Here is a 25,374-nt window from a genome sequence, read left to right on the forward strand (position 1 = left end):
TAGCTAAGAGCAGATGTGAGCATTTGTTTTAGGGAAGGTTGTAAAGTTCAGGAGCAGAAATTTTTCATATTTCTTGAAATCATGCAGGCAGACGTAGCGGGGATTTCCTGCCTAATTCTTCCCTCACCTTTTCCAGATGAATCACTTATGAAGAGAAGAGTGATGCCCATACTCCTCATGACTTGGGACTCTCAAGCTCCCATTGTACAATATCCCCTCTCTGCTACTGACATCCTTAATTCCCGTGTCAGGGAATCCAGGTGCAGTACCTAAACAGCACCCTCAAAATCCTAAAGGACAAAAAGTGCAGCACACATAAAAATGAGTGGGCTCATTTTTCTCTCAGTTCGAAACATCTGTGCCCAGTTTACAGAAGAAGATAAATTCTTCTGTAGGTTTCAGCCTTGCACACATCCCTGGAAGTGTTCCAGGCCAGACTGGACATGGCTTGGAGCAACCTGCTCTAGGGGAAGGTGTTCCTGCCCATGGCAGGGGGATTGGAACAAGATGATCCTCAAGGTCCCTTCCAACCCAACACTGGGACTATGATTAGAGCCATGCAAGGTTCTGGCAAACTGCAGTTTATAGGGGATCATTTATTCCTGCAGCCTGGGGTGAGATCAAGTAACACTGTAGGAAAATCCAGCTACCACTACAATAGAGTAACACAGAAAAGGAATTCCCACCATTTCTACTCCATACAGATTGGGAAGAAAGCATGCATTACTACCAAGTAAATCAAAATGAAAGTTTTCAAGAGCCAACCCTTTAGAAAAGACCTCATTCCTTTAAAAACACAGGAAAAAAGCTGAAGCCGTGGCAGATGTTAGATTCTGCAGTTTAGTGATAAAGTAAATAAATCTCTATACGTTCAGAAAGAAAGTCCTTTTGCAGGAGGAAACTGACAACTGTTTTCTGGGAAAATGTCTAAGTCGTTTTGAAAAAAACAAGAGTTCCCACATGTGATGATAATGTTAAAAGGAAAACAGAACAACATCAAAGACAGATTAAGCACATTTACTTTCCTTTCACATAAATGCACTTGCACACCACCATACACACTCTCCTTTGATGACTAGCATTTAACAAAAGAGATTTCAAGAAATCATTAAAAATGCTTTTCTTCCTAAAAACCTGGAATCACCAACACAAATCCAACTCTAACAATGAATATTAAAGGTGTGGCCAGCCCCCCCTGCAGAAGAGCTGCAGCTGTGTAAGAGATTCCTACAGCTCAGCTGTTCACTGTCCCTTCTTGCCACACCCATATATATATATTGATCATACATGGGTCATTTGAGCATCCCTTGTTGCTTTAGTGCACAGCTAGCCAGGGCAGCTAAATCTGTTTCTGCAGCACTGGCTGTGATCTGTGTGAACAGCAGCTGAATGCTCTCGTTCACCTTGAGGGTGCTGTGGTGGGTGACACCCCAGCATCTCCAGCACCCACTCCAGCTCTCCTCTTCAGGGCTTTTTTCCTCAAGGACACAAAGTTATTTAGAGGCTCCTCTCAGACAGCAACAACTCAAGCAATTTTCTATCCTGCTCGCTCACAATCCTGATTCATCTGTAAACAGATGCCCAACTAGAAGTTCACGCATAGCATTTTTTGAGTTGCATTAAAGCTAGATGGATGCAGACTGACAGGCACTGGTGCTAAAGACTCCAAAGTACTGCATTATTATTCAGGTATTTTCCTGTGGCAGAAATTCTGGAGGAGAGATGTTAACCCTACTGAGTCCAACAAAACGAATTCTCCAGGTGTCTGAATTTGGAAACATTTTCCAGTTGGAATTAGTATTGCAGAAACATGTGCTTACCTGCTAAAGGAAGAAGAAAACAGGACTGAATAGTAAACAGGGAAGACTCTGCAGCAGGTTTCCAAGAGTCAACATGAAAATTCTTGACAGGCAATACAAACTGGTAGAAAAAAGTCAGGCCCTTGCCAAAAAGTCACCTCTGCAACAAAAGATGAACAAAAGATCAGTATTGTAAATATTGTTATTCTACAATACGTTTCAAGAGTGCACTAATGAACCCATAATGACACACACAGAAGTAAAATAAGTACAATAATCAGCACTGTTCTACCTCACCACTGACTCAAATAATTCTTGCACTTTTCCCTTTTCTGTTTTATTTTGTTCATGGGGAGCAATTCATTGGCACTAACATTAAAAGCTACACTTATCTCTAAGGAAGGCAAGAGGGCGTCCATGGGCACAGACAGTGCAAGCAGTTCTGTGTCCCAACACTAAGGAGGTGACAGAAAAAGGTTTTAAATATGCTGCATGATCTACTGTGATCAGCTTTGGAGAGCAAATGTCCTGGAAGGCCCAAGAAAGTCTTAAATGCATCATTTAGAAATACTGGGAGTTCCTTCTTTAGGGTTTCAAATTATGGGTACAATATCACTGCCTGCCCTGGGCTGGTATTGAAGTGCCCCTTTGAGGTGACTATTAACACAGTTAACAACCTCAGAGTCGATAAACAGGTGAGGCACAGAATTAAGAATTCTGTGACTTCTAACCCCAACATAAACACCTGCATAATTTAAAGATTATTTTTGCAAATAACTGGTCAATAAATATAGAACACTATTAGGAAAATCATATATGTATGTATATATATGTGTGTGCATATACACACACATATATATGTGTATATATATGTGTACATACATACACATACCATACACACAGATACACAGTGGTATTCACATGCATCCACATTCTGAGTACAGTTCTTGCAAAATCATTAGTACCACCTCTAAAACACTGTTAAATTTAATGAAAAAGACATAGATGTCCTCTTTGGCTTAGTTCATTCCTGGCTATAAACCACTCTTGCTTTTGTTTTTTGACATTTCACACTCACTTTGCAAGGATGTGACTGCATGTGTTTAAAATTCGTATTTTAAAGTTAGTCCTTCCTGCACTTGAGAGAATTAAATAAACCCCTTATACTCCCCCCGCTTTGTCTGCTCCACAGGTATCAGCTTCATCCTGTTACCACTTATTTTAGGTGAACTTAGAGGTGTTAGCTTAAGTCAGAGCATCGGGCTAAGTCAGTGCATTTTGCCTGCCACGCATTCAGGAGCACAAACACAAACAGCTCAGCAGAGAGCTGCAGAACTGGAGAAATCACTCTCAGCTTGGAGAGCCTTGACCTGGTGTCCCGAGCACGTGGGCCAAGGTGTAGGGAAAGCAACCTCTCAGTAGCACGTGGGAGACAACACGTGGAACAAAACCAGCGTGAGGGATGTGGTGCAAGAACACAAGGTACGAACACAGCCACGCCAGAGCAACAACAATTCCTGTGGACACAGCTGGACATTGCCTGAGTATATGAAAAACTGCTCCAATTGTATGGGAAATCCCACTGATGTGCTTGGCCTGAGCAGCAGGCCTCAGCCAGAGCTGACTTACAAGATGGACCCTGGGCAATACGTGACTGACACCACCAGTAGTATTTAGCTAAAGACAGATTTAGCTAAAGGGTGAGATGCTTATGCTACCTGTTTAACACCAAACCGACTGCTTTAGAAACTTTCACATAACCTTTCTGCAAGAAATGTAGCATTTTAGGAAACTTTCTCAAGTGACATGAGCAGAGACTTGGTTGTAGGATATTCTACAGGAAACCCTCCCAGCCCAGGTCTGGGCTCTGGCCAAGCCCTGGCCCCTGCTGGTTGGGAAGTGTGCTCTGGCTGCAAATGGTGATTGCAATTAAACTCTAATCAGCCTGGCAGAGTGATGTGATTAGGGTCTGTTGTGTTAAAACCCACTATCATGGAGAGCCACAGTAGGTTTTAACACAATAGACCCTATAGTACATTGCAAAATTTTAATTTGGAGCTGCAATAGCAGGGCAGTGGATCGATGGCTGGGGACTGAGAAGGCTTTGGTCACTACTTAAAAAAATTTGCCAGCTCAGCTCAATCAACCACAAGTCTGGAAAAAAAGCACAAGGGAAGAGTGAAGTGAATACAAATATAAAATCATCAATATAAAATGCACCATCCGTACTCTTGGCTTTATTCTCCAAGTTGCATGCCTGTAGATCTTTCTTTGGGCTAGCTGAGCTTTATTTCAATGGCCTTGTGTAGTCCTGGCATTCCCCTCCCCTGCCATTTAACTACTCAGCCTACAACTGGTACCAACAAAAAGAACCACATGGTTCAGCCTATGCTTGGCTTCCCAAGCACCATGGTTCACTCTCCTCTCAAACCTGGGAAAGAATTTTTTTTTCCTCTTTTTTTAACCAATGATAAAAAGATGAGAGTATGTCTTCTGGGCTTTACATCCTTGACCTTTCTCCTTCAAAACAACACTTTACTTTAATGGAATTAAAGTTCTTACTATAAATTCAAATTACAACTAAAGGATGGATTCTGATGAGTTCTGGCTAGGGAAGATGGAAAAGCCCCTGTTGACCTTCCCTGGGGCAACATGGTACCTCAGACAAATAATTAGGCTGACATTTCATAGCAGATTCTTTTTTTTTTTTCTGACAGCCTGTTTCTGTTGCATGTATTCTGACTTTCTTTTCTGTTGCATTAGTGACACTTAATCTGCTCTTATATATATCTCTGAGGACATAAACTAGCGAAGATCAAAACCTAAAGGAAATAATTCTCCTGAAAATCCTTTGTGCTACTCTTAAGAGAAGCCAGACGAAAAAGTTATAGAAAGCTCTGCATTAAAAAGTGTCAAATTTAACTCCGGAGACAAAAAAAGCTAGAATGTACTAAAAACAAAAATAAAAATTTAAGGGGCTGATTACAGGATTAACATGGTCTAAACCCATCAATATATCCCCTATCTTATCTCAAATTATGACTTTTTCAATACTCAAGGTTCCTACTTAAAAGCTCTCTTCACACTCACAACTCCAGGAACTCACATTTAGAATCTCTCTCATTCTTCACTTCCCATAGACTGACTCTTAAACGTTAAGGACTAACTGACTGCAGGAACAACGATGCACAGATCCCTGCCAGCTGCTTACGTGGGTGAGAGTGGTGATGTTCCACTTTGCAGAGAGCACCCCAAGTTTAATTCACATTCAGCTAAGCGAAAACACCTCGCAAGAAAAGCTCCCAAGTGCAACTGCATCACTGCCAGCAATTTCACACTGCAGGCAGGCTGTGAATTTAATCCCAGAGGTAGAAGAGTAACACATTTTTCAAGGGGTGAACTACAATTTAACAAAACACCATCGTGATGGCAATGTTCCTCAAATTCAGAAGTGCCTTTATAGACTGAGATCTTTAAATCTTTCTGCACTGCCTTAGCTCTGCCTTAAATGAAAATCATAGAAAAATATTGAACAATTTCAGCAGGAAAATACTAAAAAATCCTATTTATAGTGTGCATAATTTGAAGTTAAATTCACCTTTGATGTACTAGTGCCTTGGTTTACAGGCTGCCCATCTACAAGTCTCACATTAAAGTCAACATCCCACAGTGATTTCAATAAAACATTAAAGCTTCAGGTTAACTCAAGGAGAGGAGCTCTTGGATGGGTGGGCGCAGCGTAAGTAGACACTAAAAGTTCCCTTTGAACTCTCCATGAGCTTTCTCAGGACAAAACAGAAAGCTCTGTCCTTTGCTCCTATTAAAGCACTTGAACTCATGAATTTTTGAAATAGAATTTAAAGGGTTTTACTGCTAGAGGGTGCAGTGAGTGTAAACGAGGTCATTTTGTAAGAATTTCACTTGGGAACCCGCTGTGTCTCCTCAGCTGGCTCAGTCACTTTAGGCATCTCAGAGACAAAAACTGCCAACTGTTTTCCCCCTGAATTTGAAAACTGCACAAATCCAGACAGAATATTTTGTGCAGCAGCCTAGCGCTACCTCTGCAGCAACACTTCTCTGCCCACCAGGAAAAAAAGGAAAAAGGCATTCCCCTTCATCTTTCTTTGCTTTTGACTGAAATGCCAAATGCCAACGTCAACATTTCTTATTGGCTTCCTTCCTCATTCCCAAGAGCTGTGGGAGGTGGGAAAAGAAAAAGGGAACATGTCAATTTGTCCTCCCATTTATAAGCAATTCCTGCACGGTGGGGAGGTCCTGCCCAGAATCAGGAGCATTTGAGCCCAGCCTGTCTGCTGAGATGTCAGACTCCATGTGGAAAACATTTTCAGGAACAGCAGCTTCCTATTAAGAACAATAGCAACCCTCTAAGGAGATTGAGAGTGATAGATCCTGGGCAACTTGGACTCATGGACAGTTCAGAGAAACAAATCTCACCCTTCTCATCCAAGCTGCTGCTCCTGGCACGGCCAGCAGCGAGCAAGCTTTGGAAGGAGCATGAGGAGGGGGGGAGAGAGGCATCTGACAGCAGAGCAGAGCCAAGACTGACTTCCAGTGCAGCAGAAATTTATAGTCTGCATGGCAAAAAGGAATTACGAAGTCACAACCCACAAACCCACTTGACAACTTTACCTGTCTCTTTTCACACTTCCATAGACTTTGCTGAACATGCTCCAAGGATCACCAAGGTTATCATGAACATCACTACTCAAACCACCAGGCTTTTGGCACACCACGTTCCAGGAATTCACCTCTCACATGGCTCTATTTTCAGAGCAGAGCTTACTTATTTCCATGGTGGGGATCATAGAGCCTGATGATGCCAGCAGACAGAGGCATATGCAGAATCTGCAGTGGAGTTTTTACAGGAGATGCTCACAAGGCCCCAGTGGCAAACAAAAACTCTGAGTGGATTGGGAAAAAGTAATGGAAAACATTGTGATTCTCAATTCCCAGTACCACTGTGACTACAGGGAAACTTAAAAAAAAAAAAAAAAAAAAAAAAAAAAGGAAAAATAAAAATAATTCAATCCTTACATGGACAGTACTCTACCATCATGAACCCTGAAAACAGAAGTAATTGTCACTTGCATTTAATAGTATGAAAGAAACAGGAAAAAATGAATAAGGATATTAAGTAGGCAGTTCATCCTAAGCTCATTAGAGATGGCTTTCAAGTCCGCAAAGAGAAATTTAAGAAATGATGCCACTACTATCCCTTCTGCCTCTCCTCCTGCCCTACCAAAGCAAGGATGGTCGAGGGGCTGTGTTTTACTATTGCTGTGTAAATCCAGTGGTATCAGCCCTGCTGCCAAGGGGGGGTGAAGCTTTGCTGAAGCTGCCAGATGCAATAGTAAGATCAGCAGCCTTGCAGGTTTTGAAGAAAGGAAGCAAATAGCTGGGGGCAGCAACTTCTTATATTTCCTCTGACATTACTACCACATTGTGAGACTCAGACTCTGACTCTGCATGAGATGGCAGCTGCTTAGTCAAAAGCTTCCCCAGGAAACCCAGAAATATGAGAACACAGTCTGCATCTGCTGCCCTTCTCAGTGCACACAGTACTGCCTGAACCCCTTGAGAATAACAGGAGAAAAGGATATAAAAGAAGCTTTTGCCTCCTCTCCAGTGAGGATGATATGCCTGGACATCAGAGAACAAATTACTGTGAGAGGAGATAGAGCCAGTCTCTTATCTCCTAGCTCACAAAGTCTGGGGTGGTGTGAGTTTAGAGCTTGGATTTACACAGAGGTTGGCAAATTCATGGCTCCACTTATTCTCCATAACTGAGACCAGCTGGAGGCTGGATAAGCCATGCACCAAAGTTAGGACTTGGTGTGCTGGAGGCAGTACGTAGGGAATGGTTTTGTGGGAAATAAGCTAACAAAAAAAAAAAAAAAAAAAAAGAGAGAGAGAGAGAAGTAGCAGCAATTACAGGGCTATCACAAAAAGCACTTGGATTCAACTTAGCTATCTTTTTGTGTTCCTTCCATCACTAATTTACAGCCCTACACTGCAAATATATGTGATGCAAAGACTGCCATCCCATCATGACCTCTCTGAACAGTAATGAGAGACACCCTGAGCCCCTAAACCATATTCAGATTTTCTGTAATGACTCAGTTGCAGAGCTATTCTCAGGGATTAACCACTGCCTGAATGGTCCTTCAGGCTCAGGAAGGGACACTTCCCAGTGACTCATATCTGGAAAATCTTTATCATCATTAAGAACACCAGGAGAGGAATATCCAAAATTACGTTGTGCTGGATTTTTTTTTTTTTTTTAAGGTTGGGTATACAAAGGATTCTTCTATGGATGTCAACAGTACTGGATCAGGACCCAGGTTGTCATGAGACCACCTCAAAGAGCCTGTGACTGTGGGAGAGGAGAAGTAAACCCCACATTCCCTGCCCTGGGTGAATCCCTCAGATACCTCTTGAGTGCCCAGTTGATATCTCAACACAGGTACTTACAGCCATTCACAAGAGCATACTATACCTTTGGAATTTTTGTTTAGTTTTGTGTCTGTTAACTTGCAGCTCATGCTTGCCTGCTTTCCACAGCACTTGATGCAAAGAGCATTTTCCTCAAATTAAAAGGAAAACATCTTCCACGTATCCCTGGAGCTGGGACTGTCAGAAACTGTGCAGCCCTGGGTAGCAGACAGATCCTGAGCTAATGAAGCATTAAAACACATCCTTAACTAATTTTAAGCACAGTAGTAGTACCACTGTAACTCCAACTGGCCATTCCCCTTTGTTTCTAGACAAACCTATCAATGTTTCAAAACTGACTGTGCTGCAAAGACACAGGATTTGGTCCAGGAAAAGCATGTGTGCTGAAATGTTTGGCTCCCAAATTCTCTAAGTCTCTGAACAGAAGTGCTAATCAAGAGAGAGAGGATTCTTAAGGTTTTCAAGCAGCTAGAGGCTTTGCCTCGGGGTAGATTTTGTGACCAGGCAATTTAGCAGTATTAATCTTCAGCTATTTGTGTTCACAATACAAGTCATCTGGCTGTCTGCACTGAGTGGAGAGACAGCAACCTGTCAATGGCAGAGCAGCTGCGCCGCTCCAAGCAGACAGATGGCGAGGATGCAGCTCAATTCCTTCCTCCCTTTATTTCCCTCCATCATCTTATTTCATCCATCCCCCCTTTCCCCCTCAGTTCTTTCGGCGGGGGGAAGGAGATCTACGTGGACCTCAGTGTGCTTAAAGAGCAAATTATGTTTTTGATCCAATTGCTTCCTGAGTCTCTGTAGTAGCAATCTGTCCTCACCCCAGACAGAAAGCAACTGCTGTTGCACAGCTGCTCTGGCACCAGCAGTGCTGGCAGATGAATGGCAGGCAGGTGTGATGTCGGTTTGGCTCACGAGCTGCAAAGAAATCAAGGAAGAAATCCCTGCTTGTTGCAGAGGGGAGTGTCATTTGGAAGCTGCTCCTGCAGAGTGGCTGGTGGCTTAATCAGAGAAAAGCCTAATGGACAAATCCCCTAATTCTTGGATTGCGCCAGTTGGCACTGGGCATTTATTGGAGGACCGAGGGAGGCTCTCAGATCCTCACTGGCATCTAGCTGCCATGGTTGTGGGCACACAGACACGAATGCCTCAGGATCATCTTGAGGGCAAGACTGGTACTAGATGAATTAAAGATTAATAACCTTACCACACAAAGAAGGTAATAAAAGGAAACCAAATTTATCAACATAAAGAACAACCTAGGACTTCTTCCCCATTCTCCTTCACTTGATAAAGCAACAAGTTATCTTGGACCACCCAACAGGATGCCAGCTTGGCTGAAGCGCTACACAACTTCACGCTTATTAAAATAGAACCCTTTTCAGTCTGGGTGGTGGTGTCTTTTGCTTCCCCATTTTCATTTGCCAGGTTGGCCTCCGAGACTTTGACTGTCATGTTGTCACTCCTACCAAAATTTCCAAGACCACTGAAATTCTCACACACAAATGGGTGGGTGAGATTGTTTCCAGCAAAGGAAGTTATGACCTCCTGAGAGAACACAGGTCTCCTGCTACTCAGGCAGCACTCTGTGAGCTCTGGGAGCCTGTACAAGGCACATGGACAAAAAAGACACTCAGCCTCAAGCATCAACCTCTCACCAGGCAAAACAGAGGAAAAGAGCTGATAGAAAAAACAATACCATTTGGAGAGGAATGTAAAGGTGAACATTTTGCAGACCAACACATTATCCAAGCTCACAGGAACCCTCCAGCTCTGCCAGAAGAGTTAAATGGCTTTATCTAAACCAGTCTAAGCTTGTGCCTGGACACTGTCACCCTGAGTGACAGTGTCCTGAGAGGACATCATGAGTGGCTGCAAGCAGGAGGGTTAAAGCAGTCAGGGATTCCTCCTGCCTGGCCAGGAGAGCAGCAGCCACAGCAGAACTAGAACAGCCACCCTCACTGAAGCATCTCCTAACCATGGGTGAACCTGAGCTTTTTTATTTTTCCTCAGCTGGCTCTGTTCTTGCCAATGCAAGACTAATTGCTGGCAAAGGGGCACTACCCATCAGCCAAGGCAAAAGGGCCTCTCCACATTTTAACTGGAAGCAGCAGTTCTCAAAGTCAATGGCAGTGCAGCACCTCTGCTGTGCTTTATCTGAGTCATCCATCAAAAGCCTCAGTGCAATTTTCTGATGGGGCAAGAAGAACACAAACCTATGAGCTTTTTAAACACTCGTTCCACCGCCCTGTTGCAAGAAGGTGACAACCTTGTGCAAGCAGTAGAAGTCATGTAAAACCTGAACAAAACTGCTTCTTCAGCAGAAGACGATACAGCTGAAGAGTTTTCAGGCTTCCATGAAAACAGAGGAAACACTAGAGGTCCGATAGGACAAGTAACTGGAGAACAACACGATTTAGATTTCAGATCCAGAAGATTTTGCTACATATGAAACCAAACTCTGGAAAATCTTACAAAATTACAATAGCAAAGAATTAGGTGATACCTGAAGAGGAGGAAAAAGCTGGGTATCAAGGCATACTGGGGAGCTTGTTGAATCCGTCATGGTGGACAACACCAACTGGTGAGAGCTCTAACGTTCACAAAATGCTATAGCTCAACCTCTGTTGAATTCAGGGGCACTGTTTCTCCACTCCTTCCCAGCCGGTCAGAGAACAATGCTGGGAAGTTGCCGCAGGTCCAGGCAAAGCAAACTAAGAGGGGAAACCCCCCAAAAACTAACCCCACACCTGAAAGGTGCTCAAAACCCTGCACAAACCTAAGAACCATTTCTTAACTCTTTTAACTCAGGGAAAACTCTCTCTGACCTTCGAGGGCAATCACATCTCAGTAAAAATTAACTGCAAGTCAGGCAATTTTTTCCCCAGGCTTTATTGAGCAGGCCCCTAAGCATTTACCAAACAACATAAAAGCAGTTGTATTGAAAGACGTAGAATTCTTGTTTATTGGGGGTTTTTTGCATTATTCTCAAACCATGGAACCTCAGTCTCAGACTCACAGACCAAAATCCGAGAGAGGTAGATGCTGTGGGAAGGCAGCACAAAGAAAGGTAATAAAGCATTCAGCAAAAAGAGAAGCACGTGTTCTCCCAGGATACATTCTAGGCACAATCATTTATGGGTAACTAAAGAACGGTGAAAGCGTTCCCACAAAATCTCACAGCAAGAAGCCAGATGACTCAAAAACAAACCTCAAAACTCCTATATCCCTTCATTTTCAAACAATGAGGGAGAAAAAAGCATTACAAGACGTCACAAAAGGCTGGTGGTCTCCATTTATGCCATGCTGAGTCAGCATCTCACTAAATACCAAAGCAGCTTTTTACTCCTCAGCAGCACTTTACTTAAAGGTAATTAAAAAATTAGTTCCTTGCCTCAAAATTAATTCTAAAACCCTGGAAGAAGCTTGAAAGGCTACTATGAATCCTGTATGACTGCAATTAAATCCTGGGTTTTCCTTCCGTTTGTTTACTCTATATACACGGCAGAAATATCCTGATCATGCAGTAATATTGATGGGATGACGTTTGGTAGTTCTCACCTGCTAATTAAAGGGCAGGAGAAAAGAGACAGTCTTTCCAAAAGGTTACGCTTCTGTCATGACAGTGATGCTCAAGGAAACAAAAAAGAAACCCAGACAAACAAAAGGAGCCCTCAAAAGTGAAAGACAAAATCAAAACAAAGGGAACACTCCCTCTCAGCCCTCCAAGTCCATTTTCTTCAGGGATGGAGCAGTACGTAGGCAGGCCTTCAAGAGCTGATTTAATATGCTGCCTATCTAAGGCAGTGGGATTTGACCAGACATATTCAAGTTTTGCTAAAGAAAACATGCAAGCGGCCCTCTTGCCCTGCCTGTCCTACAGAAACAGGTTGGGCTGGATCTGGCAAGGTATTAAAAAAAACCTAACAGAATTAAAGAAGGGTATAAGTGCACTTTATTTCCCTTCATAGTCATCTTCAAGCCTTGAAAGCTTGGGTCAATCCCTCTTACAAGTATTTGTTTCTAATCCTTACCAAATTTGACTTTCACCTTGAGACAAAGCTGAGAAAAAGGAGGCAGTTAAAGGCTGGAAGAGAATGCGAAATCACCTGCAAAATGAGAGATGAACACAGACGCCTTTGTGCTCATGGAAAACACACAAAGAAATGCCATGAGGGAGACGCTGCCAGCTAACACAGCTAACAGCGGACTGCAGGAGGCAGTAGGCAAACACACCGAGGGAGTCAAGGATTTTGGATTCAGCAAAAAGCTCTGCTTGTTTCTGTTTGAGCACAGATATTCTCTGCGGAACCAGAGGACCTCCAGGCTTGGTATTCCCATGAGGAAGGCTCTTCCCCCAAGATGGCATTAGCCAGACTGGCTTCAGGCCCAAACACAAAGGCATTTTGGTGGCTGAACCAGAAATAACTGAAACAAAGGCCAGATTTCTGTTCTCCATTTCAACGAACCCTCAAGCGAGGAGAAAAAGCACAAGAGGAGATGGAAAAGAAATACCACATTGACACCCCGAAGGTTTAGTCAAACTATTTTCAGGCAGAGAACCTGAGGAGAAACAAATTGCATGGGTTTATTTCTTTTTTAAGCACTGTGCCACCATGTAAAGAAAATCCTAATTTATTTTTGGTAGCATGTACTAAAAAGCTGCTGCTGTCTCCCACCCAGCTGCTTCCCCCACCCTCCACCCGTAGCCCCAGAGAAGGCAGAGTAAGAACCATGTCATTATGGGAAATCAAGAATATTCCTAAGTTTTTTTCAATACTCTGAAGACATCCTGTAAATCAGCTTCAAGTATTTCAACATCTGGCCTAAATATAAATATTTGTGTGTGTGTGTGTATCCATATGTGTACACACACAGTCTGTGGTGAGATCTTAAAGAGTACTGGAAGGAAATTGGGCTACTGATTCTTCCCAAACACAAGAAACATGAGCTTTTAAAAGGAGATCAGTAAAAGAAAAAAAAAAAAACAACCAAAGTTCTCTCATCCCTTAGAAAAGCACAAAGAAACAAATTCACAGAGCAGATTCTGGCTCAGATCATATCTAAGCTATGTGTAGTGGTGGGTTGAATTGGTGAGTTTTTAAACTGCTTTAGCCTCATGGTGACTTCTGTTGACCCAGATTTTCTTGGGAATCCTTTCTGTCCTTGTCTCCTGCTGCCACTGTCCCCCAGTGCACAACCTTGCTGGGACAAGGTACAAGGTCACAGCTGCATCCAGCTGTGCTGTGCCAGTATCCATCTTTCACTGAGGCACCAGAGAGCTGCACTGCACCTCATTTAGATGAGGTACAGCAGGGCTGGCCAATCTGCATCCTCCCCTAAGTGATTTCAAGCACAAAAGGACACAGTAAGTATTTCCCTTGTATTTCTTCAGGCTTGCAATATTTGCTCTTACATTTAGTAGAAAGTAAAAGCCTCCAACATGAAACAGTACCTTAATTCAAATTATTTTATCTTTTAGGCTGTGCCACAGTTCCATTTATTAAAATGGCTAACAGACAAACATAACCCCAGAGAGTAATAGGTTTACTCTAGTAATTTACAGTTCTGTGGTGGTTTTGCCAAGAAGTGACTTTTCTAGGAAATTATAGCAAAACCCAATCAGTAACTAAAGTTAAATACTGATATCTAGTTAAACCAGTTGAAAGCTGACATGCCTCTGGGAATACACATATTAAAATGTGTATTTTTTTTTCTTTCTTGTAGTTTTGTTAATAAACCTGTCTTTATACCTTTTAAGTTTTGAGCCTGCTTTGCTCTTCTCCTAATCCTATCTCACGGAAGAAAAATAGTATTTAATTCTAATGAGCACTCAGACCACTACACTAATTTTGGGAAACAGAAATTGGCGAACATGAAACCCCTGCAAGTTTTTACATGGAAGAAACTGAAATGTAATGAGAGAGAGTGGGGAAGAAGGAGGGATGGGAAGCAGGACAGTGCTAAGACGTGGTTGTCAATGCTGCAGGATTCAGCTACAGCACAGGATAGCAATGTTGGCACGGAAAAGCTCCAAGGAAGAGGGCAAATGGTGCTGCTGTACCCAAAACCTCAGAGCTGAATAATCAACACCTTTGGCTATTCTAAATGCACAAGCATCACTCAACTTCTCTGCACTCACTGATTTCTTACCCAAACACTTCCCCAGAACTCACTCAAGTATGCAAAAGGATAGTGCAAGCCCTGGTCCACCACACCCACTCAGCAGCTACAAAGCAAGACTTGAACACTGAGATCTGCTTGCATCGGGGCTGGAGTCACTATTCCCAGACATCTCCTGTCACCCCCCAAAGAGCCACAATCCATTTGACTTCCTCACAGTAAGCCAAAACCATCATAAATTAAAAGCAAAACTGAATGTTGTTCTGAGCAGGACCTGCAGTGCTCACATCCCAAAGATTTCTGTTCCCAAGGTAGGAAGATAAGGGCTTTGCTGTAGTCAGCAGAATAAAGTGTTTTTAAAGCATAATCAAAGCAAGTCCCTCTTAAACAGCTTCAAATATCCCCTATGACTTTGCAAATCCTGACCAAGGGCAACATCCTGCAGCATTTTATTCCAGCACAGCACACTGTGCTGCTCAGCGGTATGAACTGTCTTCAAATTCCACTAAATCCACTGGTTTTTCCCGTTCTTTATCAGCTTAAAAAATCTGCTCCACTCCTGTCTCATTCATAGAGGCAGGCAGGAGACAAAAACAAAAAACCAAAGACAAAAAAAAAAAAAATCCACCAATAAGAGGGAACCAAAGCAAAGGCTCCTACTTGCTTCTATCTGGGATCTCTGAATGCATGCACGGAGCACTGCAGCCATCCAAAGCAGTAGCAATGACTACCTAAACTCCCTCCTGCCCCTCCAGGAGGTCTCCTAATCACTGTGGCCACCCCAAACCACAACCCACCTCCAGACATAAGGGGTCGGGTCACACCCAAAGATCAGATCACTGCCCCAAGTTAGGTATCTATTGTGCAGTAGGACTTGTGAACAGAAAGCCATTCTGAGCCCTTTGAGGCTCTACCAGATATATCTCACCAGGTTTTGAGATCACCAGGCTCAGGTGGATGGAGCAGGAATCCCAACAGGTGTGGCAGCTACTCCACTGGCCTTCATGGCTATGCAGCATTCTCCACATTCCCTTTCTAGTTTGACCATCTGTGGGGGAAGCAGGACACCCTTCTACACAGGATTACACGACATTAGAGTATTTTCATTTTTTAAGTATTTTTCTTCTCCTGTTCTTTAACACTGTGAATGGAGAAGCTGTTGAAAAAAGGCAAGCAAACAAGGAGGCTAATAGGAGGGACACACAACTTCCAAGCCTTTATCAGCCCAACTGCTTGAATGAGAGGAGAAGCAAGCCAGAGAAGAGCGAGCATCACACTTTTGCCTATGCACACAGATCATAGGTAGTCTTTACAAACTTAAATTCTTGCATCTTCCAACAAGCACAAGATTTTTTTTTTTCAGCAACAGTGGTGCTCAGTTTTAATTTTTTTTTTTTTTCCCTAAAATAAGAGATTTACTTTCTAAACGCTGCTGAAGTGGCAATTGAGTGTGTAGAGGTCTCAGTATAAGGCAGTTAAGAGGAATCTCCCTCATTCAGCCATAAAACCCGAGTGTTAATGTGCAGGGTGGTGAATGCACTTTGCTTTGTGTTTATACCTCGCCTAGCACAGGGTGGTCTTGGTGTCTCAATCCAAGGGTTTAAAGGCAGAAAAAACTCCACCAATAAACAATAGATACTAAGGCAGATAAATGAGGAACTGGAACTATTTGTTAAATAAGCATGACAAAGACTAATAGAATTAGCATCTATGGGACTTTCCATATGCTACAAAATAATTACAAAGGCCGGGATTAAAATGTGAATGATCAAGAAACCTTCATGAGAATTCAGGAAAGATCTCGATGTATTCAGAGGGAAGTAATAGCTCTGCAATTCAGTTACATCTCTCATTAAGCATTGTTAAAAACTCCATGAAAGGGAAATGAAGTTAATTGAATTTAAATCAGCTAATAAATATTCTTTTGCATACTCTTTTCCCAGCAAAAAAAATTAAAGGAGATGATGCCAGAAGTGTATTACCAATGCTAAAAACAGCAAAAGAAAGAATTTACTGTACATGAGTGCAATAACCTAAGCCTTGTATCTTATTTGTGGCTGGGATAATTCTTCAAATCAAATATTCAGGTAAACTGAGCAATAGTGACTGAAACACAGTATGCACAGTACATGGGGAAAATGTACCTTTTAATCTGGATTAATATTTTCTGTGTGTAACTGCAGACAGTTCTGGTAGTCACACAAGCACACACCTAAGCCTTAGTATCTCCAGGAAACAGCTTAATAATGATAAATTAACAGAAGTCATGCAGAATAAAATAGAAAATCAACTCACACTGGAATTATACATGACAGAATTAATTTGGGAAGCGTGCTGTAACGCCAAATTTGATTCATGCAAACAAATCTCACTAAGTCGGGCCAACATCTGGCTTCTTATCTGAACTTTCCGAGCTCCCTCTCAGTTACACAAAACTGGCCTGGATATTTTATAAGAACAAAGTCTCCCTCAAATTTTCCAATACTTTCTGTTTTCAGGGATGCCAGAATTACCACAAGAATGTATTTTTCCTGGCACTGTGAACTGGACTGATTCAGACTTCACTGATGGGTGTCCCGGTTTGAAGGCCAGGTATCTGCCAAGGAAGGCGGGAACCTCCCTTGGAATGGAAAATGTGACACCCTTCCCTCCAAATTATTATAACTTTGAAATTAAGGGTCTTTCAGGCAAAGATATGGGAAAGGGAGTAACAGTTCTTTACTATATGTGTGTGTATAACAAGGCAAACAAACAGAACACAAACCCAGTCCCAGCCCTCTCTCGGCCGCGGGCGCTTTCCCCTCCGGTGCAGTTCCGCTCACAGCCGCCAGGGGCGCTGCTGGCTCCCGGCCGGGCAGGTGGGTGCGGTGATTCCTCCGCGGCTGCAGGGGGCGCTGTGGCGCGAGCGCAGCGCCTCTCTGCAGGCGGGCAATGGCGGGCGGGACGGAAAAGGCGCTTCCTTCACAAACCCCGCGGCAGCCGGTCCCAGGGCCCCTCTGGATGGCGACGTGGGCTGCAGCGGGAACCTCTGAGCGGCGGCTGGAACGGCAGGGACGAGCAGAGCCCGGAGCTGCCAGCAAAATGTATCGGAAACTCCGCAGCTGCAGCAGGAGCCGCGGGTGTCCCGGCTGGCAGGGGTGTGGGGTTACAGTGAGGTGAAAAACCCGGAGCGGTGGCAGAGAAGCGGCAGGGCTGGGCAGCGACAGCCGGGCTCCTGAGCATGGTCAGGAGAGGCTCCATCAAAGGGGCTCAGGATCCCGGGTTTTCCCCTTCCCCGAAGGCACCTGAGCAGATGGTGAGCATCTTTTTCCCAGTGGAACCGGGTGTTCAATAAGGTCCCAGTTCACCGGCTGCTGTTACGAGCAAAGCCTCATTCACAGTAGAAGCTGTAAAAGACAGAGCTCCACGGTGACAGCGAATTCTTCCCACAGCAACCACAGACTGCCCATCCCCTCTTCAACCTGAGAGTGAGAAAGCAAGGAGCGGAGCCCAGCCCTGCACCCAGAAGCCAAAATCCCTGGTATCCCTGTCCTTACAATAGAAAACTCCTCAGCTACAAGAGGGCAGCCAGCTGCACCCTTCCTCCCACCCAGGCCACTTCTTCCCTAAGTACCAGTCATTACTATCTCGTAGGCAACAGATGGGACAAAATTCCAAGAGAGAAAGAAAAAAAAAGGAAAAATCCTAGCCTCCAACAATAGGGTACACTACAGGATAATTTATACCATGAACTTTACTTAGGAGTAGTGGTTTTGTTGTACTAGTCAAAACAAATCATCTGTTACATCCGATAACCTGTTGACAGCAGCCTTTGCCTAGTCCTCCTCAGCAAATATGAAAACAAATTTCAAAAAAACCCAAAACACCACAAAACCCAGAAAAACAAACAAGCAAAACCATGCCAACAAAGTCACGGTAACCATCAGTGCAGCAGTCAGGAGTGCACTGAGACTGCATTGAAATTCTTAGGGCCCTTATTTGACAAACTCGTTGTTACTATAGACCCAAGTCATACCTATGCAGACAGCAGTGGGTATTCCTTTTAAAGAGAAATTAGGAGTCAAAATTTATTTACCTATAATCACCAAATCAAATCAGTTTTCTGGTATTTCTCTAGATAAAAATAGTTTAAAAAAGGAAAAGAAGTGGCCCTCCATTCTTCCTGCAGAAAGCCTTAACAGAGTATTTTACAGAAAGAAAAGTTAATATAATGTTGAAAGGAAAACCAGCAGTACTGGCTTTCAGAGGGGCTAGATGAGCAAATCCAAGCTGGGTTAACACAGTTTCTGGAAGTCGCATAACTTCTCTCAGTTTTCTGATTTCCTTTTTAACTAAGACAACGAAATCTCAGAGTTTCTTTTCTTCTAAATCTTCACTACAAATGGACGATACAGGAAGTGAAAATCTTATTCCAAGACACCAGATGAGGAACTTCTGTGACTCAAGTTACCCTTAATTAAAAGAGGCTCATCCTTAAACCAGCATTGTAAATGCTTGTCTATGTATTACCTGCCTGCCCTCCAATGAGCCATTCATGCTGAAGACAAACTGTCTCCAATTTTTAAACGAAAACACTATGAATCAAAATAAACATACTCCACCCTATCTAGCAATAACACACCAACTTGGAGCCCTCATAACTCCACCAGTTATGCAGGGAGAGCATGTCTAACTTATATAAACTCTTAGTTTATTGTGGGATACAAGAAATTAAGTGAAGGAAAAGATTTCCTGTTACAACATCAAATCACATCAAGTGATCAAATCACTCAGGAGACATCAGTTATCATACACTGTACTTCTCCGTGGTGTGATCAGACTTTTCATGAACCAACCCACCTTGCATCTGAAGAGAGAAACAGAACAGTATCACGACTGTGCATAACACCATAAAACCCAGAGCTGCACAACCCTCTGAAATAGCTCTTCACATTTTAGCAACAAGTTGTGCCTGTTACTGGGCTCGGCAAAGGAAGAGGCAACTACCGTCCAAGAGTATCCATCAGAGGTTTTTGCCAGTAATGGCTGAAATTTAAAACAGGAAAACACCCCAAGCCTGTTGCTTTTCAGCTTCTCTTTAAGAGGAGAATTCAGCATGGGTCCAAGAACACAAATTAACAAGGTAAATGCAAACCCAGTAATATTTCTAGCCCAGCCTGCTGTGCTCACTGCTGGAGCACCTTCCATCACTTGCCTCTTCCCATATTCCCTCACCGCATGATCAGAACAGAACTCAAGATGTTCCAGTGTTTGTTTTACAGAATAACAGCAGACATGCCAGATGCCAGCAAATGCTCATGTATTTCCTGGATCAGAGGCTAAAGATGGAATGAGACCTATTAATTCATCCGTACAAATCCAAGCTACCAGGGAATGACTGCTCTTCCAGCAGACTACAGAGCGGGGCTTAAGCAGCCAACTCCCAACAGAGGAGCTGACCTGGCAGACTAAAGAGCTTTGTTTCCAAAACCTCCACCCTAATCCCCAGGCACAGCTCAGACAGGGAAGATGTGACTCCAAATGACCAGCCCAGCAGAACATTTTTCCCAGCTCAACACCAAACACATTGTTTACACAACACCAAACAACGTTACCACCATTTTTCATGGAAGATTATTTAGCTCCATTGCAAACAGATTTTCTTGATGTTCAAGTTACCTTTTCTTTTGCAGCCCATTATGTCTAATCACATCCTCTTGCAAAGGCTAAGAGATTATGTTCCTTGAGTAATCGTACCTGAAATCAACGGAGTCTTGCTTCTCAGATAATCTATATTAAGTATTTTTAATCATTCCTCAGAAATCAGTCACTTTGCTCTCCTAATCAGCTCTTTCAGTTCCCTCAGAAACTTTTCAAGAGCAAGTACCTTACAGTTATGCCAAGGAGCCAAATGCATCCACACTGAACATGCAAAGCCTGTTATTCTTCTATTCAAAACCAGGGTATCATGGACCAGTCCGTATCATGGACTGCTGCTGTGTGTACTACTGCTGCACCGCAGCAGCCACAGCCAAGCACAGGCCCTTGGCTTGTTCCAGCCCTGTGACTGCAGGTGCTCTTTCACACCCAATACACACACATTAACCTATCAATCATTTTCTCCTCTCTTTCCAACCCTCAGTCTCCTCAGATTGTTCTGCATCGTTGGTCTGTCTGCACAGGGACAGTTTATTGCCAACAACTGCAGGCACCCAAGTTTGACACGTGAAAAGGTAAAACCCACCAATCTCTTCTGATGCCTTTCATGGAACCTTTCATGTTCCTTCCCCAGTTGCCATCATCCTGGCTTCCACATCTCACTACTCCTGAGCAGAAACACATTTTATTCCTCTACAGGAAACACATCACCACATTCCCCAAAAGAGCTGCTGCTTTGCTCTCACAAACAGCATAAAGGTACCACTGTGGTGATACCCAGTATCTTTGGGATCACAACTGTGCCCCAATCCACTCATCAGCCTCCCAAGCAGATTGAATTTCAGCCTGAGCGACACAAAGGGGTATTGTGGCCATCTGATGGGCAGAAAGGGATTTGGACTTTACAGTTTCTGTGAGTTTTCAAGCAGTTGTGGGGTAAAGTGACAGAAAGTAAACACCTTTCAAGTGAAAATATCTCAGAATAAAATTGACATCCCATTTGTTTTCAGAACCAGTCTTTGTTTCAGATCCATAATCATTAAAAGAAACAATCTTCAACTCAATTGTCCGAGCAGAGGAATGCTCAGCACCACTGTGTGGCATTTTCAGTTAGCTGTCAGGTTTCATTTAGCATTCTGCACTGGTCCTACGGCTTGGTTCGCCTGGAAATTTTAAATGCAAATGTATTTCCAGGATGGCATAAGAGAACAATATCAGAATTTTACTTCACACAACAGCTCCTTGCTCGGTTCCACTCCACTCCCTTTTCCTCATTCCTATATACACAGATTTACTGTGACAAAAAAAAAAAAAGGCTTAAACAAGAAAATCTTTACCTACAATTTTTTCCCCTTGAAAGACTTCCTCTCAGTCTTTCATTTAAACAAAACCAAACCACAGCTTAAATAATGCTTTAAAATTGCCTACAGCTCCAACTTGAGACACAGAGCAGTCAAGGAATTTCTTTAATAGCAGGGAATAAGAGAACTTAATTCAGATCATCCCCGTACATTATTTTCCTTCCAAGGGCTAAATATGCATGAGCTAATTAATCACTTTTTTAGCCACACCTCAAACTCACCGATCTTCTCCTATGAACCTGAGGGAAAGCAAACACCTCCAAGAGGATGTGCTGCTGGACAAGCACTTGTCATTTTTTTCTCTTCTTTAAGCTCAACGTCAGTGAGTCCCAGGCCACAGATGCAGGCAGATAATCACCAGCTCTCATAATTCACCAGTTCCTTGAGGGGCTGTGGCAGGGCTATTGGAGAGGTAAATTTTTCACTGACCTTTTTATGAAGGCATTTATTGAGCAGTGACATTGAACCACTTCAAGCAGCGTTAAATGATCAGAACCAGACCTAACAGTTCTCCCCTGGTGCAAGGATGTTGTCGCCCACGTGTGAGAGCAGCCACTCGTGTAAATGGAGGCAGAACCTCGACACAGCTCAGCAGTTTGTGCTGAGCGACATGGTATCGGAACGCGTTCTAGAAATTACAGTGCCTTCATGGTGCGGCAAAACCAGCTCCAATTCTCACTTCGAACAACAGCTTTTTGATTTGCATTTGTGATTTATTATCAAACACATGCACAAAAGTGATACTTTAAAGGAAAATAAAGAAGTAGGCCGGGTCAGCAAGCATGAATGATCCAAGCCTGCAGCTCTGGACCAATCTATCTTGCTGCAATTAATATCCATATTTAACTCTACTGTTGAAAGAGGAAATACTATTTTTAGCCATTACCAATTACTTTTGTTCAGAGATTAAGTGCCACATACAGTTCTATTACTGTATTTACACAGCTATTCAATCCAAATGGCTTCTACATTACAAAAAGAAGTAATTAAAGTCATTTTACTGGCGTGCCTTATTGTGGCTACATTTTACAACTGTAATTCTATCTGTTGTAAAAATTAAATGGAAGTGCCTCCAGAATGGAAGTGGTAGGAGTTATGACTGCAACCCAAGGATCAGATTTTTTGAAGTGCTCAGGGTATGATTTTCTTTTGCGTTGAAGATGGAGAATCTGGCTTACAAGAGACACATTTCCCTCACTGACTCCCAAAGCACTCTGAACATAAAAGTTTGAATACTGAAAAGAAAGAACTGAAAATCTAGCATTTAACCCTGGAGCCTCAATACAAGGTAGGAGTGTTCAAAATCTGGCTCTGTCTTGGGTGATGAGTAAGTACTTCTGGAAATTCCTCTTACACTCTGTCTGTTCTGCAACATCTTTTTCAGTGAGTTCCACTGGGACTGTGCCTTCATTCTGTATTCCTTCCAGTTTTCCCCTAATTAGATTATTAATAGGAAACAGCGAGATGAACCATTAAGTCATTGAATCAATGATGCATATTATAGATATGAAATCCCTGTCAATACACGTTTCATAATAGAAGGAACTAGATTTATACACTGTATGCACCTGACTCCTAGAACGAAGTTTTAGCTCTGCTTTGGCTACGGGAGAAGTTACAGACAAAGAACAGTTTTGCCAGGCAGTACCACAGCTCTATATTCAACTGCGTAATAGATGACAAGTGGGTCCATTATTCTACAGCTGGCCTATAGTGAATTATTCCTTTAATTAAAATTGTAAGAAAGCTGCCTAATCATCACCTCATAATCATCTTTTCCTAAAAGCTAACAGGTGCAAGAGACAGAAGAAATGACAAGAATTTATTTTAAATGAAGCACCAAAACCGAGCTTTAGACCTATCTTTTATTATTCATCAACGTGCTAGTAAATACGAAACCTGCTTGTTTCCCGCAATTTACCATGATTTGCTTCCAAGTATGTTAGCTGGAAATAAGTATTAGGAAAGCTAAGCAATTTTTTAAAACCGCTTTTTAAGGCTGTTTTCTCCTATTGCTTCTGCAATATCAAAACACAGGCACACATCCAGCCTAATGCATTCCTGAAGAACACGAAGACACCCGACCTTTACCAATGATCACTTAGGAGCTGCCAAAACTAACAGGGACCGCACGCAGACACACACACACACACACCCTGAAAGGGACAAGCCCATCTCCTGCAGGAGCCATCGGAGCCCGTGCACTTCAGGGTGGAAACATGCAAAATCATTCTCCAAACAAAAAAAAAAAAAATATTTTACTCATGCACGGGGATCTTACTTGCGCTAATAAACCTTACGGCGGTCAGACCACAGGAATCATCACATTTACAGCCAACTCCAGTTACCTGAGATCGCTATTCCAGACTGGAAGAGAAGGAGAGCAGCGTCTCCACAAACACTGGATATTCACGCAGGGAGAGAAACCCGCGGACCCGAGCTCCAGCTCTGCCAGGGACCTTCCGAAAGGCTGCCGGGGCTGCGTCTCGCCGCAGCTCACACACAAAGCCGGGAGCCCCCCGCGCCCGCTGCCCTCACAGAGCCCCCGACCTTCCGCCGCCGCCGGGCCCGGGGCCGCTCGGAGCCGCTCCCCGAGCCCCCGGCACCGCAACCCGCGTCCGCCGCCGCGGGGGCCGAGCACGGACCCACTCCCCCTCGGCCCGGCTCTGCGGGGCGAGCCGGGCTTGACAGACCGCCGGCGAGCATCGCCCGGTCCCCGCAGCATCCCCACTCACCGCGCCCGACCCCGCACGGCGCCTCCGAGGGAAGAGCTGGAGGCCAGGCCCGGCCCGGGAAGGTCGGGGGTCCCGGGCGGCCGCGGCCGCTCCCCGAGCTGCGCCCGGGGCAGCGGCTGGCGCACAATGCGCGGCCACGCCGGCGGGGCGGGACCGGGCGGGCCGGGGGCGGCCCCGCAGAGCCGGGAGGGGCGGCGGGGAGGAACCCGGCCCTAAACCCGGCGCTCGGAACCGCCCGATCCGCCCGACCCAGCCGGGCAGCGCTGCCGGGGGCGTCCCTCGGCCTTGGAGTGCGTCTCGGAGGGATCTGTGCCACGGCCGTGCCGTCGCTGGGCTTGTGGCGCAGCGCCCGGTTTGTCCTGCGGAACAAGCCCGGCCGATGGGCCCCTTCCCTGCTGCAGCCGCAGAGAAACAAGCGAGTAGCGGCCGGGCAGCGACACGGACGCTTCGTGCCCGGGAGGAAGGTGCAGGTGCAGGCAGCGGCGCATCCACGCGTGTCGAGGAGAAATGATGCTGCTCCAGGTGCTCCGGTGCTGGAGGAGCTGGAAGGCCACTAGGAAGCATCGCACCTGCTTCCCTTGGCACACAGACCCGCGTGTGCAGCGATCCCGGCGAGGGTTTTGCTGGAGCACGCAGTGCAGCGGGGGATGGCCGGAGTGTGCTTCACGGCCCCTGGATCATCCAAAACCGGTGCTTGCGCCAGGGCTAGTTTTGATCTGAGTTACGGGATTTTAAATTTGAAAGGGTTTAAACCAAAGGAAGTTTTATAAAATCAATTCCACCTCGACTTTCAGCCACGTCAAATCATAGCTTGCTAGGTGCTGGTCTCGTACCTGCTTCAGGTGTCCTGCTCGAGGGAGTGACAGTGCCAAGAAGCAAGTTCAAATGACAGTGTTTGCGTGTTAATGCCACTATATAACGTCACAGTACCGTAGGTTTCAACATACATAGTCTTAGAGATTGTTTGTTCTTCCCAGACTTCCAGTGAAAGCTGGACATCACCACTGGCTGCAACAATTGGGTTCAGTTTGCGTTCCAACTAGAATGACTTTAAATGGTGATGGTATATGAAGGAATCTAATAAAGGAGAAGTAAGGAACGTATAAAGGAGTCCTCTTTGACAATGTTCAGGGCGAATTATTACACTTTAAAAGCAATGGTTGTCTATTTCCTGACTGCAAAGAAAACAGCAGCAGTGTATGAATTCTTACTGGGTCATCATATGTAGCAGCCAAATTCATGCTG

The 25,374-nt window shown here is 44.2% G+C and overlaps 1 protein-coding gene across 4 annotated transcripts in view; it reads right to left on the reverse strand.

The window, feature by feature from the left end:
- Positions 1–24,240, reverse strand: part of PRR5 (proline rich 5) — an 80,676-nt gene extending 56,436 nt beyond the window's left edge. For 2 of the 4 annotated variants that reach the window (XM_040063074.2, XM_040063071.2), the window contains exons 1-2: positions 24,130–24,240; positions 1,821–1,959 (exon numbers count right to left, since the gene is read on the reverse strand). The gene's annotated coding sequence lies outside the window, so the exon portion shown is untranslated. Of the gene's footprint in view, positions 1–1,820; positions 1,960–15,324; positions 15,343–23,742; positions 23,850–24,129 lie in introns of those variants that run through there. The other 2 variants (XM_040063073.2, XM_058420394.1) reach the window with 2 other exon arrangements.
- Positions 24,241–25,374: the final 1,134 nt, after the last annotated feature.

The sequence above is a fragment of the Hirundo rustica genome, chromosome 4 (genome assembly GCF_015227805.2).
Source record: "Hirundo rustica isolate bHirRus1 chromosome 4, bHirRus1.pri.v3, whole genome shotgun sequence".
NCBI lineage: Eukaryota > Metazoa > Chordata > Aves > Passeriformes > Hirundinidae > Hirundo > Hirundo rustica.